General features: G+C 45.3%; 1 long non-coding RNA gene across 1 annotated transcript; it reads left to right on the top strand.

Annotated features, from left to right (window-relative positions):
• The first annotated feature begins 1,433 nt into the window (after positions 1-1,433).
• Positions 1,434-9,914, top strand: LOC129036501 (uncharacterized). The gene is made up of 3 exons (XR_008502578.1): positions 1,434-1,456; positions 2,557-2,732; positions 9,670-9,914. It is a non-coding gene; the product is annotated as an uncharacterized LOC129036501 (long non-coding RNA).
• The last annotated feature ends 1,260 nt before the right edge of the window (positions 9,915-11,174 follow it).

Below are 11,174 nucleotides of genomic sequence, written 5' to 3'. Positions count from 1 at the left end.
AGTTATCAAAAACAAGACAGACTCCAGTCCAAGGTTTGAAAGGCATGGTGGATGTTCTTACAGGAATATTATGTGTGTGTGTGTGTGTGTGTGTGTGTGTGTGTGTGTGTGTGTGTGGTTGCAATGGCCTTAGTGCAAGGTTCTGTTTTTTGCCATTTTTTGTGGTAGTTCTTACTGTCAGTCATTTATGCATGAGAATCTTCCCTCCAAGGCCTTTTCTGGCTCTCTATGTCAGGGCTTGTTTGTTTGTTTGAACAAAAGTGACTCCATTTTGACTCTGACAGGTTTCACACATGCAACTACCATTTGACCCAGCAATTGCACTGCATGCCTGGGTCGTTATCCCAAAAAATAAAAATGCCTATTCATAGCAGCTTTGGCATAACAGCCAAAAACTAGAAACAAACCAGATGTCCTTCAATGGGTGAACAGTTAAACAAATGGGTCTGTCTACATCATGAATACTACTCAGCAATAAAAAGGAATGAACTATTCATCTATGCAGCCACATCAGTGAGCCTCCCAAGAATTATGTTGAGTGAAAAAAACAATTTCACAAAGTTACATGCTGTATGATTACATTTATATATTAAATTATAGAAATTGAGAACAGATTGGTAGTTGCCAGTTGCTCAGGAGGAGCGTGGGTGGGAAGAAGCGGGTGTGGACATCAAACGGTGGCAGGGAGATTCTTGTACATGGAGAGTTCTGAGCCTGGATTGTGTCAGTGTCAGGTTCCTGTCTGTTACACTGTACTACAGTGTTGCAAGATGTTACCAGTGAGGGAAACTGCAGTACCTGGGATCTTACTTTATTATTTCCTACAAAGCAGGGGAAACTTCTAAGTTCTTGAATTGCTTAAATAATTGAAAAAACAAAGAACAATTGTAGAAGCTAGACCTGTTTCCTCATTTTGAAAGAATGTAGAATTAAGTCAGTTATTTATACTTTTATTTCATATATATGTGCATATATAATACATACATCGCAGCAGATAGAAAATGTTTTGTGTTTGCCCTAATTGGAGCATGGAATAAATAGAAGCTGCTTATCTTTCAAAGTCAAAACTTCTGTGAGCAACGTAACATTTGGCAGTTCCTACAGTTGGTTCCATTAATTTTTATATGAATGTCTTCTTAGATTATTGTCTTGTTCACCTGGAAGGAGCCAAAAGAAAGGCAGAAAGAATATAATAGTAAATGAAGATACATCCAAAAAGGAATACAGAAGACTTGCAAGGATATTGCCAGGAAGTCTAAACAGCAGACTGGCCTGAGACATGTGAAAGTGTGATTGAGTTAGCACGGGCCTTGGGAGTTGTTTGTTTATATTTAGAATAAGCAGAGCAGGAGGGCAGCCAGGCCCAGGTGCTTGATGGAAGCTTTATGAAGTCACTCGTGGAGGGACGATGGGAGCTTCCAGCCCCACTGCCTGTGGCTTCCACATTCTTCAGCAGGTGAGAAATTGTGTGTTCTCCTTGCCCAGGAACAGTGCTCTTAGTCGGAGTGCTGAGATAATCTGGGCAAGGATCATTGTAAATTACTCTGTTGTCACTTCCCTCTGTCTCTGATAACACAGCTGCTGGTCCTCTGAGCCAAGCCTTCGCCCCCACTCTAAGTGCCCCCACATTCCATAAACAGCAGGACAAGTCTCCCTGGCACATATCAGTTTATGGAGTGAAAACATTTGTTTGTTTGGTTGCTTTTGATCATGCCTGGAAACAAATTGTAAGTTCTCCAGGCTGTGGGAGGCTGCCTTGCTGAACACATTGTGGTCACTATAAAGTGGTGATCATAGCTGTCTTGGTGTGCGGTCTGCAAAGACAACCAGGAACTCCACCATAGCACCTGGCTCTGAAGAGGATGTGGTGTTCCATTCCTCTCTCTTCCTCGTCTAGACTACAAGATGCTTGAGCGTAAAGGTCACGTTTAAAGTCACATTTGTGTCTAGTACCTAGCAGCACGGTGTCTTCAAGGGACAACCGAGGTCCCTGAGCTATGCTTGGTGAGGTTGGGGACACTCACTCACACACACACAGACACACACGCACACACACACACAGAGAGAGAGGAAAACACACATTCACACATATGCACAAAATACATAGAGAAAACACACAGAGGTCCCTGAGCTATGCTTGGTGAGGTTGAGGACACTCACACACACACACACACACACACACACAGAGAGGAAACCACACACACAGAAAACACACACATATGCACAAAAAACATACAGAGAGAAAACACACAGAGACAGGAAACACACACAGACAGGAAGCACACAGAGGAAATACACAGAAAACACAGTCACACACTCTCACAGAAAACACACAAAGACACACACACACATCGCTGGAGATGAGCACAATATTGTCCTCTATTTCACAAAGGACGGCCCTTGTCAGCGGCTCTGGGCCACATTCCAGGGTCAGGTGAAGTGGACAGTCCACCGCGCCCCAACTCCAAGCGCAGGGATGCTCCGTAAGAGAAAACACTCTGCTAAACGCAGCGCTACAAGACTCATGCTAAAATCTATGTGTACATATTTCTCCAGGTGCCTCATAAGATCATCACAAGCAACACGGAGAAATGTTGGCCTGCTGAAAATAGAAGTACAGAGACTCTCTCCTGTGACAGAATAAGGCATGGAGGATTCGCAGAACTGTTTCCTCAATGGCCCCATAGTGATACTATCTTTTATTCCTTTTAGTAGCCTCATCAGTGCCCTGAGTGAAGATGTGTCCGTGTCTTTAAGGGAATCCAGGGGAATAGAATCCCACTGCGATGTGTTTCCCGACTGGAAATTCATCATGGTTACATTTTAATCCTTGGGCAACCAAAGACCATCAGCATCAGAGTGATGCAAGTGGCACTTTAGTTACAATCCCCATTGCTAACCAAAGTACCAAGAAAAAAGTATTAGGTTAAGTGAGAGACTTTGTTTCTACAAATAGTAGAGTAGTTTGCAAGCCGGGGAGACACAGTCGTTGGTACAAAACAAAGGTGCGCTCCATGACAACCAAGAGAGGGGCTGTCTTTTATAGAAAAGCTTTCCTCCCAGGCTCCCATCCTGATACACTATGTAAATAAGGGATGCAGGCTTGTTTGGTTTGCATTGGTTGATAAGATTGACATAGACCAAGCATCCTGGTCCACTATGTAAATAGGGGATGGAGGCTTGTTTTATTTGCGTTGGTTGATAAGACTGACGTAGGCCGAGGTCTGTTGTGTAGGTCCAGAAGGAGAAGTGGGACTTCCCATCAGCCATCAATTCAGGCACCGTGAACAGGAACAGGCAACCCTGAGGGTCCCAAGATGACACAAATGTGTGTTTTCTGCCAGGAACGCAGAATACACATGTGACCTGCAGTCAGCAGATAGCCAGGCGTCTCCACTTTGAATTTAGGCCGGTCTTGAGGGACCAGCTCCTTCAGGTTCACACTGTGGACCTCAGAAAGGCAGCATGTGTCGTAGACACTGGGACGTTGTATTACAGCAGGAAAACATCACCGCAAAGGCATAAACCTCCTCTAACTAAAACGGTCCTACACGCAAAGACACGGACTCCAGTCATGTGAGAGCACATTCAGTTTGGGGAAACCTTTTTTGGTCTCTTCCCATTCTCTCTCCAACAAGACACATTCTGTACATGCCAAAGAGATGGAAAATCTTGCACGAGCCAGTCCTGTGATGTGCATTGGTAACTCTCCAAATTTACAGCATGTCGGTCTCATCTTCATAGTTTGTTAAAAATAAATGTCCTAAACTCACCCCCACCCCAAAATTCTGATTCAGTAGCTCTGGAATGGGGCCCAGGAATCTGCATTGAAGACTGCCTTCCCCGACACCCCCAGGATCTGAATTTGGTGGCCTCTGCACTGCACTGAGAGGGAGGACTGTGGCATTCAGAAGCCTCCTGTTAGGGGCTGTGTTAGGGGCCGTGGGGTCCCAGCGTGACTCCAATATGGTTCCTCCACCCTGGCAAGGCCCTCTCCACTGGCAATGGGCAACACGCTCCCAGAGTGACCAGAATCACTGTGGGGGTTCGTCAGTCTTTTTTGTTTGTTTGTTTTTAAGACAGAGTCTCGCTCTGTCACCCAGGCTGGAGTGCAACGGCACGATCTCGGCTCACTGCAACCTCCACCTCTTGGGTTCAAATCATTCTCCTGCCTCAGCTTCCCAAGTAGCTGGGATTACAGGCATGAGCCACCACGCCCAGCTAATTTTTGTATATTTAGTAGAGACTGGGTTTCACCATGTTGGTCTGACTGGTCTCAAACTCCTGGCCTCACGTGATCCATCTGCCTCAGCCTCCCAAAGTGCTGGGATTATAGGCATGAGCCACTGAGCCCGGCAGAGGTTGTTCATCTGTCTTTTAAGCCTGCTTTAATAGTGTACAAAGAATACATATTTTCTTTAATATTCATACATTGTTTCTTCCTATTTAAGCTTCAGAAACAGCTTGTTTGGACATGGGTGTGATCAGAAGGATATATACGAGCTAAAATGCATTAGCACATTTCATTTCCTGAGGCCTTCCGCCATTGTAAAATAAATGTCATTTCATTTTAGGCCTTCTTTTAACATTTGGTGAAGGTAAGCTGTCCATGTTTTTGTTTTTTTTTTTCCAGAATGCTTGTCCCTAGTAGTTGTTAGAACATGTACATAGTACTCTGTGGGCTTCACAAATCAGTGAGAATTCAGCTAGTCATTAAAAAGACATACGGAGTTGTAAAACCTCATAGGCTTCTGACAAAATGCATTTCACTCTGAGCACTTAAGAATTTCCAGACTGGGCACGGTGGCTCACGCCTGTAATCCCAGCACTTTGGGAGGCCGAGGTGGGTGGATCACGAGGTCAGGAGATCGAGACCATCCTGGCTAACATGGTGAAACCATGTCTCTACTAAGAAAAAATACAAAAAATTAGCCAGGCGTGGTCGTGGGTGCCTGTAGTCTCAGCTACTCGGGAGGCTGAGGCAGGAGAATGGCGTGAACCCAGGAGGTGGAGCTTGCAGTGAGCCAAGATCGCGCCACTGCACTCCAGCCTAGGCGACAGAGCGAGACTCCATCTCAAAAAAAAAAGGAATTTCCATGGAGTTGATAAAGAACGTGCCAGGCATTCAAATGAATGGGGTGCAGCGTCTTTCCTTGCGTCTGCATAAAGGGGAGAAGCTCTTGTTATCCTGTACATATGACTCAGCAACGTGTGCAGGTATTCCCAGGCCCAGGTGAGGACAGCAGCGTGAGGACAGCACTCAGAGGAAAGGAGAACGCTGGTTTCTGTGCAATCTTAACATTGTTGCAAAAGAACCCTCACAAGGTTTTACACCCAACCTAATAGGTGTCCCTTATTGAAACAAAGATTGGGATCTGCTGATGGGGACTGCCAGCTCGGGGCGGAGGGGGGTCGACCACCACGGCAGGTCCATTTGGGTTAATTATGTGTGGTTTGCCCCCAAATAGAGTGCTCCCTTGTGGAGTTTGAGATGGTGGGTGGCCACCTCGCCAGTAGACCGAGGAGCTGTTTCCCAGGGGTCCTGGGCAGAGCAGTTGAGTGCTCTGCTCTGCAAGGGGACCTGTCGCTTGCTTGTGTTTACAAGGTGCCAGGTGGCCGTATCTGCAACTCAGGCATGGTCTTGTTCAGTCCCCTGACTCAGTGCTCTAGCCTCAGCTGCCTAAGGGCCTGGACTCCACTCCTGAGTGGACAGAAGGATGTCTGTGCTGCAGGAGGCCCACACCCATGTGCCTTGCCTTGCCCCATAAGAGAGGTGTGACTTGCTGAACCTGGGGCTCCCAGGAAGAATCCTCTGTTGCTTTCTTCTCTTCTGTCTTGGGGACCTATCCCATTTCTGCAATAACTGCCTGCCTCCCATCACACACTGTTGCATGCCTTGCCTCTTGCTGCCTGAGGGGAGCTGGAATAGAAACCCTCTTGCTTCCTGTGAGTTTGGAGACAACCTCAGAAGATGAATTGTGTAGGCCCCCGAAGTTGCTCCTGAAAGCCCTGAGGCCAGGTGTAACTGTGGATTCCCAGGCCGTCTGCACAGCCCAGCACTTGTTTCTGAACTCCAGGCTTCAGCCCTTTCTTTGAATGGCATGGGTGGCCCAAAAAAGATAGAGGTATAGAGCATAATGCCAGAGGAAAGGTTTTTCCAGAACATTGAGGTCCAAAGACCTCAATGACAGGCAAAGACCATGTGAGGCCATAGCAAGAAGGCAGCTGTCTGCAAGCCAGAAGGAGAGCCCTCACCAGAACTCAAACCCACCAGTCTCCATCTCAGATTTCCCAGCCTCCAGAAGTGTGGGAAAATAAACTTATGTTGTTTAAAACACTCAGCCCGTGGCATTTTATGGCAGCCCCAGCAGATTACTATCTCTGTGTTCTCTTAAGCTCATAAAATATTTTCTGTTCACCAAATGTCAGCTGGAAATTGTTTGGGGGAGAAAGCAGGAGGGGTGTGGGGTGCAGTGCTGGCACAGAGCTCAGCCGGGCTGATGTGCAGCTCTTTTACTTCAATATGACTCTTACTGCAGTTGAAGATCTAATTTGAAAATTTCCCGAAGCTCTTCTGGCAGCTGCTTTTTTGGTTCTTTGCATGTGGTTGGGAGATGTGATGTGACTGCTTGCTTGCTGCAGTTCCTGATGGCTGAAGGAGAAGGAGGCAGAGGAAATGGGTGCACATTCAGGGCACGCACAGACGTTGCATGCTTGAGAACCACTCACACCATAAACTCCGTTTCCTGCTTCAGGCCTAAGTTATGTTTGCCAACGTCAAGGACGAGACATACAACTTGATTTTGTGGAAGACATTTCCTTTCTTTAAAATAAGTGGCTATTTCTTGTTAAGGCCTAAGAAGTAAAACGAAAATTAGCCTGCAGAGATGAAGTACGTTGGTTGGTGCTATAGAGTTGGCAATTTTTCCCTGTCCAGCCTGGCTGGTGGGAAAGGTCTGTCCTACCCTGGAGCTAACCCCAAGCTCTGGGCCTCCCTGAACTTCTGGAAAGAATGGTCCTGGGGCTCCCTACTGTATGCGGGCCCCTGGACTGGGGTGGCTGGGCAAAGAAGCGGGGCTGGGAGATGCCAAAAGACTCACATTCTTAATGCCAGAAAACACTAAGTAAAATAGGGTTAGACAGGAGTGAAGTGAAGCTCATGCTCCAGGACATTTAAGAATATTTGTAATAACATAGAAGATGTTTATGCTATCATGTTAAATATAAATGCATTTACATGTATGTGTAAAATATAGCGTGTGTGTGTATGCTTAGGAAGAAATTTTAAAAACAAAATAAAATACAAATTAACTCAGGCCCAGAGCTGGAAGAACAGTTAAGAGAGGCTGGGACTGCTATGTCATAAATTAATCTTGATGTCCTATGGGGCTCCTGTACCCTTGGATTTAAATGAAGTTGTGTTGGGAGGAGCTAGCAGGAGGAGTCTACAGTGCAGACTTCTTTCTGTAAGCAGAGGGCAGCCCTCAACAAGGGTTTGGTTCAGGACTGGCCACTGAGGTGCTGAGTAGCTGGGCTTTTCCTCCTGGCAGACAGTGATCTGAGAGAGACTGAGGTTGTTTTCTAGATCATTCCTGATGCTCTAGAGTTAGTGAATTTCTTCAATCCTGATGTGAGGCCTCTTTCCTTCATATACGTATAGGGAAGCTATGACGAGGTGCCTTTTCAAAGGCCAGGGAGGGGATCTCTGACCTTTTTAAAGATTTAATTTTTATTCTAACTTTTTAAATTCATGCAGGAAAAGAAATGCACAAATAAACAATTCTTTTTCTTTTTTTATTTTTCTTTCTTTCTTTTTTTTTTTTTTTTTTTTTTTTTTTGAGACAGAATCTCACTCTGTCGCCCAGGCTGGAATGCTGGAATGCAATGGTATGATCTCAGCTCACTGCAACCTCCACCTCCTGGTTCAAGCAATTCTCCTGCCTCAACCTCCAAAGTAGTTGGAATTTCAGGCTCCCATCACCAACCTGGCTAATTTTTTGATTTTTTGTATTTTTAGTAGAGATGAGGTTTCGCCATGTACCAAGCTAGTCTCGAGCTCCTGACCTCAGATGATCCACCTGCCTTGGCCTCCCAAATTGCAGGTATTACAGGTGTGAGCCACCACGCCTGGCCAAATACACAATTCTTTCCCCCAAATTCTGGGACAGAAGAGCAGATCTCAAGATGGTGCTTCCACTGAAACCCCGCCTGACTCTCACAACCTGGTGAGCAGCACCGGGCAGCCTTCAGAGATTGCTGGGCCCTGGTCTCCAGTCCTCTCCTTCTTGCTACCCCACTCTCTGTCTCCACCCCTCTGCCTTCTCTGATCATGGAAATAGCCAAGTAGAGCCACAGTTCTGGAAAGAGCTGCTCCAAAGCCTGTTATTCCCTAGGAAGAGCTGGCAGGCAGGCCAGGTAAACACTAATGCAGGTAGTGTTGGCATCACTGACCATGGGTTTGCATCACACAGACGTAAAGACCAGAGACCACTTACTGAGTTTATCAATGGACCAATCCACTGGGCCTACCGTGGACCACCCAAATTTCACCTGTTCACCAGCAGAAGGTTTTTCAACTTGTACCTTACAGAGTGGCTGACACAAGCCAAACATTAGAATATAAATGATGAATGAAATCTTTGACTGTATCTATACTAAAAAGAGAAAATGTAAAGGACTTCTCAAACTAAAAACAGAAAACCACCTCTTTGGTCACGTTCCAAGCATGAGCAGAGGCCACAGTTGAACTCGACTGAAGGCCACATTTTCACATTTTGGGGTTTCTCTGGCCTATAATCTAAGAGAAAAGGCAAAGGGGTAGTTCAAAAAAAGAAGCTCAGAACTTTGATATTATGCTGCTCGTTGCACAACATTACCTGCTTCAAAAGAAAAAGAACATGCAACATGTCTTTTGTGTTTCTGCCTGTAATCACCTAAATGAGTCTTCCTCTGAAAGACATTTAACATTTTTCACCATGTTGCATAAACCAGTGATAGGAGCTGCCAGGAATTTGCTTTGGGTTGGTGAACTACCTTCTACCCAGTTAAACATTTTTGGTCATTGTGCATGTCTGCTGTCTCCACTATATTTTAATCTTCTGAGGTTTCCGTATTATTTTGTTTTCAGTTATTACCTCTTTTTTCAAAAGCTAAAGATATGGAAACTAGTTGAGAAGGCTTTCTGGGCATCAGATATCTCTTACCAAGTATGCCGATGACTTCTGTGTCAATGAATTGCAAACACACGGTCCACGTTTCCCTTAACAGCTCATGACTTCTGAAATGCAGGGGAAAGAGGCTTCGCAAAGTCGTCCTGTAGTGCTTTTCCAAACCCCTTGCCAGAGACCAAATGCACTTTGATTTCCACATGATGTTTTCCCCAAATAACTGATGTGATATGTCAAAAATCAGTTATTAAGAATGAATATACACAGGCACAGATTCATATAGATACATATCTACAAGTGGGTGTTTATTTTTAAAGCTAGATTGTAATAGAGAGTTGATGCTGAGATTTCAAGATACAATTCAAGAAATATGGAATGGGTAATAAAACTGTATAAAGCAAACACTGTTAGAACTACAGCAATTCAGAACTTCTTAATGGGAAAACATGTTAATTCCATTTCTTTCTTTTCCTTTTTCTTTTTTTAACATGCGCATGAGAAGACGCAGTGCCTTTTGTCAGGACAGCGTTCTCCATGCTGGCTGCGGGTGACAGCCTGAGCCCCGGCACAGTATTCCTGCTGGCCTCAGACGGCCCTCCCAGGCAAAACCTGGGGCCAGCCTGTCTGCAGTCTGAAATGCCCTCCAGATTATTCCAAATGTGCATGTTAATGACCGTCAGATCTGAGAGCTGGTGGAGAAGTTAAGATAAATAGAGAAAATCCTGACCGTGTTTGCTTTGGACCACATGAGACTCTCAAATTATTTTGAGGCTTTAAGGATGATGCACGCAGGGCACTCAAGGACGGCTTCAACAGTGGGTGCTTGGCCTCTTATTTCTTTGGGCTAAAAGCTCTGAAATTTGAGCACAGCCGTGGCTGTGCCTGCAAAAAGCACTGAAACCGGACTGAAAAAGACACAGGGAAACCCATGGGAGCTCTGGAAAGGGTGACTAGGGGGTGTCCTCTGCAGGGGGGAGAAGCAGTGAATGAACCGCAGAACTTGAGGGTTGGTCAGCAAAGCCCCTGCCCCCACGTCTTCCTCTTACACCCACACACAGGGAGCGGGACGCAGAGGGGAGCACACACGCGCTTCAAGGTAAATTAACAGTAGAAGGCAATTATTATCTATTAACTAAACACAGTCTCCTACTAAGTAAATCCTGTGGCAAAGATTGGCACTCCTAACTCCACGCCTGGCATCCACGCTGTGAGGGAAGGATCCTGTTTAGTTTTCATCAAAACCATTTGATGAATAAAAACATATTCCTTTCATTTGAAAATCAAGTAGCTAATGGTGGTGGTGGAGCTTACAGTGGGGTCTCTCGTGAGTTCACATGAGGCCAAGAGTGAGGACAGACTTTCTTTGCCGTGGAGCATCTGCCTGCTCTTACATTATTGTTAATTGAATTAATACCCTGAGGCTTAAATACCTGGATAATTTGTATGTGAAAGGCCAAAGAAGGAATCAGAGCTGCTGGAGATGAACCAATCATTAAAAGTGGTGGGAAGGGTGGACTGACTGAGAGTGGCAGCCCTCAGGATGGAAGCCACGGGACAGCATTGCACATGAGCCGTCTCACGCTGTCTCCCAAGCTCCTCTCTCCTGCTCCCTAATATTTTTAAGCACCAATGCAGATAATTCAGCTTTTCTGAAAACCCAAGTCTAACTTAATTATAGTTCTGCTAAAGGGGGAAAAATGATATTAGATGCCCAAGCTAAAATAAAATGAACTCCAGTTTTTTCTTCCTTTATTAGATTTTAATGGTATTATTATAATAATTAAGCTTTTCATTAATTTTTCCATGCTTATTGAGTCACAGTTCCCTGCAGATTTGAATCATATTTAACATATAATTATGGCGGTCCATTTTTAGAAGAAAATGTGAATGTGGGGATGTGGGAATCCACCTGGGCTTCCTAAATTAAAAAAGGCAGCAAGGGGCCGGCTCGGCAGGTATGTCGGGCCAGACCCATCAGCGGAGCCAGTCTCATGTGTTGTGGGGGTA

The sequence above is a fragment of the Pongo pygmaeus genome, chromosome 4 (genome assembly GCF_028885625.2).
Source record: "Pongo pygmaeus isolate AG05252 chromosome 4, NHGRI_mPonPyg2-v2.0_pri, whole genome shotgun sequence".
Classification (NCBI taxonomy): Eukaryota; Metazoa; Chordata; class Mammalia; order Primates; family Hominidae; genus Pongo; species Pongo pygmaeus.
The sequence above is the reverse complement of the archived record's forward strand: the minus strand, read 5'-3'. Positions and strand labels throughout refer to the sequence as shown.